This window comes from Balaenoptera borealis (assembly GCF_965194805.1).
Source record: "Balaenoptera borealis genome assembly, chromosome: 3".
Lineage (NCBI taxonomy): Eukaryota > Metazoa > Chordata > Mammalia > Artiodactyla > Balaenopteridae > Balaenoptera > Balaenoptera borealis.
The window spans coordinates 74,148,260-74,162,989 of NC_138866.1; the positions used below are offsets into that span (position 1 = coordinate 74,148,260).

Sequence of the window (14,730 nt, forward strand, 5' to 3'; positions counted from 1 at the left end):
GTTGATAAGTTGCAACTGTGAAACTGCCTCCACGTTTTCATTAAGTGTATTTGAAGTTAATGACAAAAGGCGGGGCTGACAACCCTGGGAAACCACAGTCCTTTGTCTTTTCCCTGGAGCTGGTAATCCCTTACTAATCCTTCAATTGTTGCGGGTGGTTCCGCTCTTATGACACAATGCTTCCTCGAACTGCATCATTAAGCACTTTGTGAGAAAAGTGTGTGCTTCCCCATTTATATCTGTTTCAACGTGATGTAGTGGTGAAAAGTGAAATATGTATCTCTTAGACCGTGTAAGAAGAGTGCCAAAAGTGGGGTTTGTATATATGCTTATTTATAGGAGACACTACTTTCCAACCACCTTCACAAATGTTCTCTCATTTTGTTCTTACCATTATCTCAGGGGTTCCAATCCTCATTAGACAGACGAAGAAATTGAAGCTCCGATTTATAACTTGCTTAAGATCAGAGTTCATGACACACTTGGGTGGAACAATAGGTCTGCTGGCTGAAGTCTAGACATATTTATATGTATTGTGGTAGCAACCCTATTTCCATCTTGGGTGCTATGTACAGGAAATAAGCTATGTTGAGGATTCCACTATTTAAATTTAGCTGACTGCTGAGATGGTGAGTTGTGCTCTAGAGGTTTCCCAACTTGGCTGCACATTAGAATCGCTTGGGGAACTTAAAAACGAAATCTCAATGCCCAGGGCACACCCCAGACCAATTAAATACAAATCTTCGGGGGTGGCATCTGCACTTTGTACCACTAGCCGGGAGATTCTAACGTGCAGCCAAATTGGAGATGTGATGCTCGGGATTCTTGCTATGCAAAACGTAGCCTGTTGACCAGCAGTATTGACATAACCTAGGAGCTTATTTGAAAAAGAGACTCTCAAGCCCACCCCAGACCCTCCTGAAGCAGAATCTTTGTTTTAACGTGGTCAGCAGGTGATTCATGGTCATATTCAAGTTTGAGAAGCACCCATCCAGAGCAGGGGTTCTCAAATTTTGGTGTATCTCACAATTACCTGGGAACTTGGTAATGAACTTGGACCTCTGTGTTTCTTAGCTCTCCATGTAACTCTGATACACACTAAAAGTTTGCAAGTAGCTCTAGATTAAGAGTCGGCAAGCTTTTTCTTAAATGAATGGCCTGGCAATGTTCCAGTAAAACTTTATTCACAAAAGCAAGCTGTTGGTGCTTGGGCCATGGTTTGCCATTCCGAGGGATGCTAGTTCACTAAACGATGACTGAGTAATTGAATATGCTTTAAAACTTTTATGTACACATTTTCTCAGCCATAAAAAGAAACAAAATTGAGTTATTTGTAGTGAGGTGGATGGACCTAGAGTCTGTCATACAGAGTGAAGTAAGTCAGAAAGAGAAAAACAAATACCGTCTGTTAACACATATATATGGAATCTTAAAAAAAAAAAAAAAAAAATCATGAAGAACCTAGGGGCAAGACGGGAATAAAGACGCAGACCTCCTAGAGAATGGACTTGAGGATACGGGGAGGGGGAAGGGTAAGCTGGGACAAAGTGAGAGAGTGGCATGGACACATATACACTACCAAACGTAAAATAGATAGCTAGTGGGAAGCAGCCGCATAGCACAGGGAGATCAGCTTGGTGCTTTGTGACCACCTAGAGGGGTGGGATAGGGAGGGTGGGAGGGAGGGAGACGCAAGAGGGAAGAGATATGGGGACATAGGTATATGTATAACTGATTCATAAAGCAGAAACTAACACACCATTGTAAAGAGGTTATACTCTAATAAAGATGTAAATAAAAAAAAACTTTTATGTACACATTTGTACCTTTATCAGGAGGCTTATGAATTATTTTTAGTGTAGATTGGTAAACAGGTATTTTGAATAAGAAAAGCATCTGAACTTCAAGATAAATGGGTGGAAAACTGGGAATAATAGTGATAATTTTGTCAAGGAAGACATTACAGTTTTCAGAGCCTTTAATATACAAACTTTAATGTATGTCAGTGACCTTGAGATATATGGGGTAGATACTAAGCTCCCACTTAATTGGGTTAGCTGTTATCTCAGAGGTGATTTACCCAAGCCAGTGGGAAACCTTCATCTTTGGTGTGTCTTTTCACCATTTGCGATAAGGCAGAAGCCTATAGACAGCTTTTGGAGTCTTGAGTTTAAATTTAGTTAAAAGCTCATTACAACTCATTTTTAGTCTTCTGTTCACTTGTTCAGTGGTTCTCAACTCTACATGTAGGAGAATTACCTGTGAAATGATTCAAGTTTAAAAACTGCATTACTACTGCCCCCCAACCACCAATTGAGTTTCTGATTTTTTTTTTTGGCTGCGCTGTGTGGCATGCGGGATCTTAGTTCCCAACCAGGGATCGAACCCACACCCCCTGCATTGGAAGGGTGGAGTCTTAACCACTGGACGGCCAGGGAAGTCTCAGAGTTTCTGATTCTTATGTGTGTTTTTTGTTTTTTGTTTGTTTTTTTTTTAGCTGAAGTAACTAAAGACATGGTAGATGCGAGGCACTAAATCAGGATGGGTAATCTTTTCATTTGATGCATCTTCCAGTCTGGTTCTTTTTTTTTTTTTTTTTAATTTTATTTATTTGTTTATTTTTGGCTGTGTTGGGTCTTCATTGCTGCATGTGGGTTTTCTCCAGTTGCTGCGAGCCGGGGCTACTCTTCGTGGTGGTGTGCGGGCTTCTCATTGCGGTGGCTTCTCTTGTTGCAGAGCACAGGCTCCAGGTGCATGGGCTTCAGTAGTTGTGGCACGTGGGCTCAGGAGTTGTGGCTCGTGGGCTCTAGAGCCCAGGCTCAGTAGTGGCGCACGGGCTTAGTTGCTCCGTGGCATGTGGGATCTTCCTGGACCAGGGCTCGAACCCGTGTCCCCTGCATTGGCAGGCGGACTCTTAACCACTGTGCCACCAGGGAAGTCCCTGGATCTTTCTTAATACCCACTGGCTGTGTTGTGATGGTGCCTGTCCTGGGTGCCCAGTGTAGCATGCTGCAAGAGTGGATTTTGAGTACTACGGCACAGGGTGAGCTATATTGTAGCATTTGCTGCTGCCTCTAGCTCAGCATCTTTACGGGGTGGGTTTATTTTCTGTGCTCTTTTGTGGGGCCGGGGGCCATTTGCCACACCACTGTACATGGTCTGTTCCCTGCCATTCTTTGCAGTGGCTGGAAGCCTGGCCCTCAGCACCTCCTGCCCACACATTTCCTGCCCCCTATCACATGGAAACCATCTCGTGTGTTTTCTTCTTTTAGCAGCCAATACCTTTGGCCTCTTTGATCACATCCTTTCATCTTAGGCTTCAAAACACTTTTGTTATGATGGTTGAACATACTTGGGGCGGTCAGAGAGGCCTGCTCTCTGGTTTTGGAGGCTCAGTGAACTAGCCCTGGTGGTTACCAGGGGCTGGGGAGCTCGTGTACAAACTCAGTGTGACTGTGTCCTCCCATCTTGGCTTGCGGCTCTGGGCTTCTGAAGTTTGAGTGCTGTATAACTTTCTAACTACAGTTAATTTCAAAACATTAAGCAAATATTAAAAATGGCTTTTTCCTGCGTGAGGAAACAACACTTCACAGAACAAGGATCTTAGACGAGGGAATGAGAAAAAAAGAGGAGGACTTCTGAGGAACTAAAGAAAATATTTTGCTTAGGTTCAATTAATAGGTGGGTTCAAGCTTATGCAAAACTTCTGTCAATGGGATGAAAAAGAGGTGTATTTTCAAGACCTTAGATAGGTAGCCCGGTGCTGCCGAAAGCACTTTGCTTGCCCTGAAGGTGTTGATTCAAGGACCTGTTCTGCCACTTACAGCCTGTTGACCTTCTGTGGACCTTTTGTTTTGACTCTAAAATTTAGCCAATAATTAGGCACCCAGGCACCGTGCTACATAGGGCAGGTGTGGGATTACCAAAGATAAGGCACAACTTTGGTCCAGGAATGAGTAGCTACCACTGAGGGCCTACCATATGTGTGGCATGGTATTAAGTGTCCTTCTGTTATTTATGTTTCCCTGTAATCCCATGAGGAGGGAGGTGGTATTCTCCTCTTCCAGATGAGGAAATGGAAGCTCAGACTGTAGTGTTAGGTTTTGAATCTTATTTCTGTCTGATTCCAAAGCATTTGGATTAGGCTCTGAGTGAGATAAATAATATAACAAGCATGGGGATAATAATACTTCACACTGTTGTTCCAACAAAACGTAAGTGAAAGTACCTTGTTAATGCAACTGCTCTACAAATGTACCCTCAGAGCAGTTGTCAGAAACACGGAGAACTGTCCACACATACTGCTTTTCTCCCTCAGCTGCACGTCCAGTTTTACTGGCTTTCTGCTAAAGGACTGTGGTGGCCAACGTCAGGTCTTCCTCTTTCTCTGGAGAGAGACATCCTGAGGGACTCCCTAGATGTCCCTAGAGACATCCCTAGGGTCTGCTATTCAGATCTGCTCTGCCTTTTTCATCCCAGGGATGAACAACTTTGTTTTTAAATTTTTTATTTCACACACACACACACACACACACACACGAGATAAACTTGCAGATACCCAACATTCAGCTTCAACAATCATCGACGTTTTATTTATTAAAAATTTATTTATTTTATTTATTTATTTTTGACTGCGTTGTGTCTTCGTTGCTGCCCGTGGGCTTTTCTCTAGTTGCGGTGAGCGGGGGCTACTCTCTGTTGCAGTGCGCGGGCTTCTCGTTGCGGTGGCTTCTCTTGTTGCGGAGCACGGGCTCTAGGCACGCAGGCTTCAGCAGTTGTGGCACTCGGGCTCAGTAGTTGTGGCTCTCGGGCTCTAGAGCACAGCCTCAGTAGTTGTGGCGCACGGGCTTAGTTGCTCCGCGGCATGTGGGATCTTCCCGGACCAGGACTCGAACCTGTGTCCCCTGCATTGGCAGGCAGATTCTTAACCACTGTGCCACCAGGGAAGCCCTCATCGACGTTTTACCCCATCTACTTTCAGGGTGTTAATAAGAGACATCTGGTGGGGAAGCGCCTCCTTTCTATTACTCCATCATTTAGTTAAAAAATATTTGTGCACCTGCTCTGCCAGGCACTGGCCATGCAGAGGTGATCAGAACAGACAAGGCACTTCCCTTTCTGAGCCTTACATTCGAGTTGGGAAGAGAGCCAAATTAGCACATAAATAGAATCGTGTTGTTATGAAGTGGAGTGAAGGGCATAAACTGTATGAAGTGATCATGAGTGGAGATGGGGAGGGAGCTGCTCAGACACAGTGGTCAGGAAAGGCCTCTCTAAGTAGGAGACATTTAGGCTGAAATCTGACAGCTGAGTAAGAATCAGCCATCGGACTGGCTGGCCGGAGTGTATCTAGGTATTACTTTACTAACTCTTGTTGCCATATGATTGAGTAGTGGAGTTTGCTTGTGCAGAAAGTATTCCCTCAGGAGATGACTAACATCAACATTTACTGAAGGAGTGTCTCCTAAATGTACCGGCCTCTGCTTTGCCATTCTTCTGTAATCCTAAAGAGTGATCAAAGAGGGGCAGAGTCATGGAAGAGGGAAGGGACATGCAGGCAGAATATAAGACACCGGTCTTGGGAGGGGGTCCTGAGACCTCGTCTTTTCCTGCTCTTTCCTCTGTGATGGCTGCATCTGGAACCACCTGGGACTTGGGTGTCCACAGGGCTTGGTGGAAAGCCTGGTGTCCACAGGGCTTGGTGGAAAGCCTGGGGACCGAGTCTAGTGCTGATGTGGGCTTCGTTCACCATGATGGCAAGTGAGCCACTTCACCTCTTTCCCCATTTGTGAAAGGGGGAGATCATACTCTGCCTACTGCTTAGCTTTTCTGTGAAGGTCAAAGCCAGATCATGTTTGCTTTGGTGTTGCACAGATGCATGACATTCTTCATAAAGATTCCAGATAAGGATGTCGCCCCACCCCCGTCTCTTGGTAAATCACTGGAATAATTTGGGCCAGCAAGAAGCAAGGATGCCCTAGAGTTTGCTAAAAATAGTGTCTTGCTGTCTCCACTGGAAAGAAGACCTGTTTCATGTTAACCCAGTTTCTTCCCATCAAGGCTGGAAGCATGAAATGGAGACCAGTTGCTGACCACTCTCTGAACCACAGTCCTTCATCTCCTTAAACTCTCTGAAGTCCTGCCAGCCTTGTCTCGCATTTATATGCTCTTCCCCTAATGGTTTCTTATTTTCTCCTTGGCTGAATTTTGTGTGGGCGGTTCAGGGAGAGGGTAGACAAGCACCCTTTCTGTGTCTCAGTGGGATTTTTAAAAGAATTTGAAAATGGCAGGGCTCTCTCCTCTGGATCCTATTGCCTCCGCAATGGGAGTGTGCCCGCATTTCCAAAGCAAACAGGGAGAATGGGCTGACCTTTTCCCAGAGGTGGTGAAACCTCCCTGGAATGATGGAGGGTGTTCTGGCCTGGGACGACGGCTGCCCAGAGAAACTGCCTGCCGGAGGGTGGTCTGCCTTCATTCCTTCAGACCTTATGTTCAGCCAGGGCTCAAGGGGGCCCTTTTGAAGGCAGAGAGGCCCCCAGAGGGTGAGAGGGGCGATAAGAAGACAGAGTGTTCGGTGATGTTGCAATGAGAGGAGTGTGGGCCGCCTGGAGTGCTCTGGGGCTAGGAGTGTTGGCTTTTGTCAGAAAATTGGCTACAGCCTTGCCAGTGCCTCCCAGTTCTGCCATTTCCCTTCCATCAAGCTCTCCCGGAAGCTGGAAGCCGTGGAGGGAGCAAGAAAATGCACATGAGGGTGTAACCAGAAGCTCCTGGGCCCATAGTGAGGGGAGAAGTGGCAATCCGCTGGTGGGGCTGGGAGGCCTAGGCTCACCTGGGCACTGGCCTAGCGAAGCATCAGCCCCACTTTCATCTCAGCGTGGTGGTCCAGTTTGATCCAGCTCAACTCGCAGGATCTCTTCACCTTTGTGGGCATTCCCTTATATTTGCATTTCAGCTTACTAAGCTGAAACTGTGTGTGTGTGTGTTAACGGGAACAGTACTTTATTGAGATATAATTTACATATGCTAAAATGCACAAATCTTACGTGTGCAGTTGGAGTCATTTTGACACGTGTATACACCTGTGTACCCAGATCAAGATGCAGTACACTTCCACCACCTGGAAACTTCCCTCGTGCCCCTTTCCAGTCAGTCCTTCTACCCCAGAGTCATCCACTGTTCCCATTTCCATCACTGGTGATTAGTTTTGCCTGTTCTTGAGCTTCATCTGTGCGGAGTCATGTATTTTGTACAGAGGCTGAATCCCCAGGGCCTGGCCTGTGTCTGGCACTTGGCAGGTATGCACTGTGAGAGGAGCCTTGGTTCTTAAACTGCCCTGTGAGAGAGCACTGACCCCACTGGGAAACTGAGGCTGTGGGCGGTTAGTGAGCTGCCCAGGGCAGGAGGCAGTGGTGGATCCCGGCCGCCAGCCCAGGCTCCCTGCTTAGGAATCCAGAGGGCTCTCCAGTATCCCAGGGGCTCCCCCAGCCCCTCCCGGGGGACTCCTTTCTAGTGCTCTGGATGAGGGAGCCTGGTGATCCTGGGCAGGTAGTGCCCCCTGCTGTCTGCCCGGCCAGACCCTAAACCCTCTCTCCTCCAAGGGATGTGACAGGATCATTTGGGCCGGAACCCTACGCAGTGGTGGGCAAAGGGCAGGGGCTCGGCTCCTGGAGTGAAGTCTCCTGTCCTTTTATTTTCCTCTGAAAGGAGGTTTTCCTAAGCATTGGGGGCTTTCCTTCCTTAGAATAAGCAGAAAAGGGAGAAGAGGCCTCTTTGGTGGAGTGCTGCTGCCCCCAGGTGGGTGGCCGGGGACACTACCACAGAGCAGGACGTCCAAGCACCGCCGTTCTTCGGGTCTCAGGTTCTGGTTCTCCTTCTGCGGCTCCCCATCTCCTGGCCTCCTGAATCCTGGTCTCCTTGGCCTCTGAGAGGCAGATGTCCTTCACGGCCATCACCCTGCACTTCAGCGCTGACCTGGAGCGGGGGCCTTCCTCGGAGAACCAGTTCCAGCTGTGTGTAGGGGGGGCGGATGCGACCCCACACCTCCCGGGGACGGCGGGCCGGACATAGCCTAGAGGGCCTGTCCCGTATTAAGAAAGGGTGTGATCGGGTGAGATCAAGCTTTGATCTTCGGGCTGGGTTGGTGGGGGGGTGGGAGAGGCGGGGCGGGGCTGCTTCTCGCAGTGGGGTGTGCAGCACCTCCCCGGCCTGCTGTGGGCGTGGGTGCCGTTGCCAGGGCCCCGCCAGCCCCTCCCAGCTCGCCCACCGCCTTCCTGTCGCACCTGCGGTCGTGGTGGTGTAACGGCCCAGCCCTCCCGGCCCCGGCGGCACGTGGCCTAGGGTGATGCTATCTGTAACTCAGAATTTTAAACTCTTTTTTCCAGAGGATGTGGCTTCTGCGGGAGAGCTTCAAACGGTGCCCCATTTGCCCCTCGCGGCAGCCATGACGTCATGGAAATGGGAGGGGCCGCCCCAGGCCCCCAGAACATCTGCACGGAAGTGGTAGACTTTTTTCCACTTCCTGTCCTACTTCTGGCTACTGACTCAATGTCTGACCTGATTATTAATTTCAAAATATAGCTCTCCGTGTGATAGTCAGAGGAAACCTTACGCATGTGTGTGTCTGGGTGAAACTATGCCTGAATCGCAGGTGGCCTTACACAGAGGCAGGGCACTGGCCGCCGCAGTCTCCTGGCTCATCAGTGTACTTAAACAGAGTGACGGCACTGGGTCTGCACACGGCTTGCTGCCCTTCCCCAGACCCACCCATCAGTCAGAAGTTCTTTTTCCCCACACATTGCTCCCGGAGGTAGATTGGAGAAGGAGTTTTAAGATAGGACACTGGAGGAAGTGAGGTGGAGGGTAATGTGGCCTCCAGCCCTGGACCTTGGTATGGTGCCTCAGTGACTGGAGGGCTGACGCCTGGAAGCCCTGTGTGCTTTTCCAGAGTAACCATCCTCTAGGCTCTATTGGATGAGTGCCCGCCTGGGGCTGCACTGGCCAAGGGACCATCACTCAGGTTTTGCTTTTCCTGGTAGTTATTTTATTTTATTTTCTAAATTTATTTTATTTATTTATTTTTGGCTGTGTTGGGTCTTCCTTGCTGTGCACCTACTCTTTGTTGCGGTGCATGGGCTTCTCATTACAGTGACTTCTCTTGTTTGTGGAGCACGGGGTCTAGGCGCGCGGGCTCAGTAGTTGTGGCTCACGGGCTCTAGAGCGCAGGCTCAGTAGTTGTGGCGCACGGGCTTAGTTGCTCCGTGGCAATGTGGGATCTTCCTGGACCAGGGCTCGAACCCCTGTCCCCTGCATTGGCAGGCAGATTCTTAACCACTGCGCCACCAGGGAAGCCCCTTCCTGATAGTTCTTGACAGGTTGGTTACTCTTAGCTCATGGCTAAATTGTGAAATAGTGGCTCACCCGGCCACCTCATCTATTAATCCCCACTTTCTTTTTTCTTATGCTCTCCCCACACCCGTACACACATATACAACTTGGCTCCTTCCCCAGTGCCTGATGGTACTAATCATTTATTTGTTCACTTGCTGCTTAAGTGTATATTAAGCATTGGTTGTGTGCCAGGCACTGTGCGAGGTGTCGCAGACACACGGATGAACAAGATACACTTTCCATCCCAAGGAGCACATAGTTGAATGGATTTTTTTGCTGAGATGTTACCTGATGGCTAAGGTGATATCTGTTAAAGGCTTTACATGTGACCCCAGGGGAGTTGGATTCTATGGGCAAACCAAGAGGGTAAACAATCCTTTGAGACTCAGATGGCTGCCTCTCCAATGGTGGGTCAGGGCAGAGGGGTCGCTCTGGTGGAGCTGAAGACCCCACCCAAGTGTTCCTGAAGCACATACTGGCTTAGCCTGCTCTTCTCTTGTCTGACCTGTGATTTCAGTTGTACTCAGGGGGAAGGTCTCTGGGTGAAGTGTCAGAGAGTGTTCTAGAATCTTAGGCCTGGGGTCATGAGAAGTCATTTGGTCCATTCTTCTGCCTCCAGGGTTGGCCTGTGCTTAAAGCCTTTTGGAGCAGTAGGGTGTCTGTCCAGAGAAATGTGTTCTACAGCTGGCCTTGGTGACCCACTTCCCCCGGGATGGCATGGCCTTCCCTCCTTGAGGCTGGCCCCTGCTCATGGGGACTAGGGTTCTTCAGGGCTGGGCAAGTCTCAGGGACTTGATGACCATGTCTCCAGGTTTCCTCAGCAGCCTCTTCCCTCCACGCTGAACAATGCCGGGTCCCTTACTGCACTGAGGGACCTGCTACAGTGGCCCTCAGCCCAGCGCTGACCCTCCTGGTGGGCGTAGGCACCCTTCCCCAGGCCCCCTCACAAAGACCACTTTAATCCCCTCTGATACCCCCGGTGGGGCCTGGGCCAGACATGAGAACAGAGTGGACACAGGTGAGTGGACTCTGCACCACCCCTCACACACCTGCTTGCTCCTGCTCTGCCCTCTGGCTTGGCCCCGATTGACTTTAGGCTTAACAGCCTCAGACTTGAGAGAAAGTTCTTGCTGGGACTGAGGAACCCCTGGTTTGAGATGGAAACTGCTCAGGGGTGGTGCTGACCCTGCTTTCCAGATGGCCTCTTACCTGACTGAGACCTTGTCACCCTCAGCTTGGGCTGGGCCTGGAAGGAGCAGGCCTTGCTGCCTCCGTGGGTCTGGGAGGATCCCTAGCCGCGCTGCCGCATCCCCTCATAGGTTCTCGGGTAGCTTTAGGGGTCCAGTGATCAAGGGGCCCTGCCACCTGAGGGCCCTGGGCCGGTGCGACTGCACACGCTCCCTTGGCCTCCTCCAGCCCGGACCTCCTCTGAGGTTCTTGGAGGGGCCTGTCTTCGGCCCCTTCACTGCCTTCCAGGGTCCCTGCTCCTGTCCCCTGCCCTGAGCCCCATGTCCCCTTCATCCTCAGCATCTTTGCAGCCAACTCTCAGGGGCAGACCTGTCTCCCCAGTCACCCACACATCCCTTGCTTGGATCTTTTGTGTACAGACCAAAGTGAATTACTATTTTAGGAGGAGGAACAAAAAGACAGACTAAGTTGCCTGGGAGTTTTTCACAGTTGATAAAGGCTTGCTCTGTTAACCCCCCACCCCTAGGGGCATTTTCATTTAATATGGGGAAGTGAATGCTTTAATTAAAAGAAATTCCCAATGGTGGAATCTCCAGCACTGTGTTAGACTGATGAGGAGGCAGTTTTGGGTTCCCCACAGGTGGTGCCTGTTCTCCTGTGTGTGAGAGTGACCTGCTATGATGGGACTTCCTCTGAGACCTTTCGCTTCAGTGATCTTTAAAGGCACTTGTATTTAGGCTGCACACGAGGCCGCTCAGAGAGAACTGGGGTTCCTGTGACTACCCTCGGGAGGGCTCTGGAGATGGACATGGTTTTTACTTCTATAGAAGCCAGAGAATCAGAGATGCAGGGAGCTGAGGCAGCCTCCAGTCCTATGTGACATAGGTTTTACAGGTGGTGACCCTGGAGCTCACAGAGGGGAGGGACATGCCTAGGTTACCTTTCGAGCTGGTGGCTCCATCCCTGTGATAAGAAGCAGGCCTGAATTGTAGCTGGAAGGATTTGCATGTTTCTGGCTGTGTGGTCAGAGACACACAGGTGAACTGTACAGGTATTTGAGGATGGGACCCTACCCCCCCTCCCCTACTGCCCTGGGAATTGTTTAGCACTGGGTTTCAGTCTTGATCGTGGTAATTGTGAAGTGGATGGCTGAGTGGTCTCTGAGGGGTGTTCCCATCAGCGTCCATGACCCCAGGAAAGATGCTGAGGCAGCAGGAGGCTCAGGAGAACCCCAGGGGCCCCAGGGGATCCCGTCACCTGTGCTCTAGGTGAGGGCTTGAGACTTCTACTCTCCTTGGCTGAGTCCCTGGGCTTGCGGGGAGAGAGCTCATCTCTGCTTTTCTCATTCTCACATCCAGGGTGGTGGGAGTAGAAAGTGTGGCTAGGGTCAAAATCTTCTACCCGCTTCCCCCACTCCTAGACTGGGCACTCCAATGGGCTGGGCCTTGGGTTGGGACCCAGGCAGTGGAATGGTGGCCTTGGGTTGGGACCCAGGCAGTGGAATGGTGGGTGGTTCCCAGCCATGAATTTGTAGGTCAATGCACTGTTTCAACGGGAATCCAGTCTGAAAGGAAAGGCAAAGGAACTGTCCCTTCAGGGCAGGAGACAGTGGGTGGCCTTTTGGGGACACTTGCTATGTGGTCCCTGTCTGCCAAATTTCAACTCCAGGTCATTACCACCCAGGTACATGGGCCTCCTGCTACGGGTGGCCCCGTGGAAGAGCAGGGACCCGAGCTTTTCAGCGGGTTCACCTGGCCCCCAGTCCAGCCTTCTAAGTGGAATTTTTTAGAGGTTTTTCCATGAAGCAGCTTGTTGAGTTAGGCTCCCTGAACGTCATCATGGACAAGTGCCTTGGTTTCTTTCTGCCCAGCTAGTGACCCACAGCAGGCCGAAGACGATCCCGACCAAATCCAGTCAAGCAGGAGCACAGCCTCTGCTCTTCCAAATTGCTTTTAATGAAGCCATGGCAGCAGAATATGCAACGTGGTTCAGATACACAAGCAGAGCAGGGCCTAGATCATGAGATAATCTCCCCCACATCTTGGGAAAAGGGGTGATATGTATTTCTTTATGAACACTATGTAAAAAATATAAACAGCACACAACATTCTCCAGGAGCTAGAGCCCAAGAGAACCCACTGGGAACCATCCTTCAGTGGTACATCAGAGGCAGTCTCTGGGAGGGGCGGGGCGGGGAGGGAGTTTCCCCACAGCCAGGAGAGGCTGCAGCGGCCTCCGTTTTTGCCGAGAATGCCAGGCTGTGACAAGCAGCAGTGAGGGAACAGAGGGGGTGGCGGCAGTGCTGGGCAGCTCTTCAGCGTCTTGATCATGAATATCTGGTAGGCTCCAGTTGGTGGTATTGCCAGTGGGGCCAGAGAGGTGGAGGGAGCCTTCTTGTCCACGGGGGCAGAGAGTGCACCTCTCTGCTTGAAGAGGGAGAGGAGGGGCGACAAGGAACAAGGGGAGAGGGAGCACGGGGCTCTCACGTTCTTGGAGACCTGGGAGGAGAAAGAACACAAGTCAGGCTGCATACTGAGGAGATGCAGCACAGTTAGGGATGTGATGGGGATGCCTCTGTTTGTAGAGTTCTAGGAGCCAATGGATCCCGGCTTCAGTAGTTGTGGCACACGGGCTCAGTAGTTGTGGCGCACGGGCTTAGTTGCTCCGCGGCATGTGGGATCTTCCCGGACCAGGGCTCGAACCCACGTCTCCTGCATTGGCAGGCGGATTCTTAACCACTGTGCCAGCAGGGAAACCCCCCGGGTTCTTTTTGATGGGATGGTCTTGTCAGTGGGATGACCTGGGGTACTGGGGGAGAAGGGTCTGGAGACTCTAGCCAGGATTAAGGTGGATAATGAATACAATACCGTCTCACCATATTGGGGTCAGAGGGCCTGAGGAAAGGAATTGGGGGCCGCCCTTTTAGGATTTGCAGCGAAAGGGATACGATAGAAGATGTGGGTATGAATGAGTCTGGGTCCTAAGTTTCTCCTAAGTTTCCCTCATTAGCTGTGTGGCCCTTGATATTACTTGGCCTCAGTTTCTTCATTTCCAAAATGAGGGTAATAACAACTGTTCCTCGTACTTTGTAGGGGAGACATGGCTCAAGCGAGGTGAATAATGTCACCTGAGGAGTGTATTGTGTTTATCAAGTGTTTTGGGCCATTGCTATTAACAAGGGGAACTCCTAACAGGAAAAAAAAGGAGGAGTCTGGTGGGCCCAGACTTAGGACCTAAAAGCAAGAGCCTGGGGGACGTTAGCTTTGGGGACCCACCCCCAGACCCCCAGACCCCACCGCCCGGCTGAGATGCCGGCTCACCTCAGCTGGACCACAGCCGCAGCGTCATGAGCAGGTTGTACCCGACCACTTTCAGGAGGAGGACACGGAACCCGATCACTGACAAGTTTCGGAAGTTTAGGTTCATATCTGCAAAACCGAGGGGCCACAGCGGTCATGGGCACAGGTCTGCACAGCCCCCGTGACACCGAAAGCAGGGTGGGGAGTGGGGTGGGCGTCAGCGCCCGGATCTGCCTCTCCCTTTGAGCTTTGGTGCACATCCCCTCATAAACATATTTGTACATCCCTCCAGGGTCAACAGCATTTCATTTCCAAAGGGAAACACTGACTGCATTGACTCTTTGTTTTATTTCTGAGCCCCTCCGTGGATGGGGATGGTGGGCGCTCAGAACTTATCACACACAGCCCCCTGGGTCTGGGCCCCTTCGTGAGAATCTAGTGGCTGAACCACAAGACGGATGACTCAGTACAAATGGCTCAAATGGCAATGAATATGGGCCCAGGGTAGGTGGTGAGGAGTGGTGGGGATCTTTGAGAGACAAGGTCACCGCCTACATGAGTTCTGCTGCTCTTCTTGAAAGAAGGCAAAACCCCCTGGCTGTGGAGGGAAAATGTCTTCAGAGTGACCTGGTTAGTCTAGGGCTTCACAAACACTGGTCAGAGATTTCACACCTGGGCCACCCAGAAGCTCTCTTGAGCTGTGCTGACAGTGGAGCCATTGAAAGGAATACAGAGGCCTAGGAGTGAGTCACTGGTCTAGTAAAACTAGACTCATCCTCAAAGTACTTAGAGTGGAAAAGAAAATTAGAGATGGAGAGAGGAATCTAGGGATTTAAGAATGTCCCCAGGCAGCTCT

At 50.5% G+C, this 14,730-nt stretch overlaps 1 gene segment (V, D, J or C); it reads right to left on the reverse strand.

Annotated features, from left to right (window-relative positions):
• Nucleotides 1-12,512: 12,512 nt before the first annotated feature.
• The window catches only part of LOC309626067 (T cell receptor alpha chain constant-like), a 28,213-nt gene continuing 25,995 nt past the window's right edge, over nt 12,513-14,730 (reverse strand). The window contains exons 5-6 of the C gene segment in view: nt 13,896-14,003; nt 12,513-13,073 (exon numbers count right to left, since the gene is read on the reverse strand).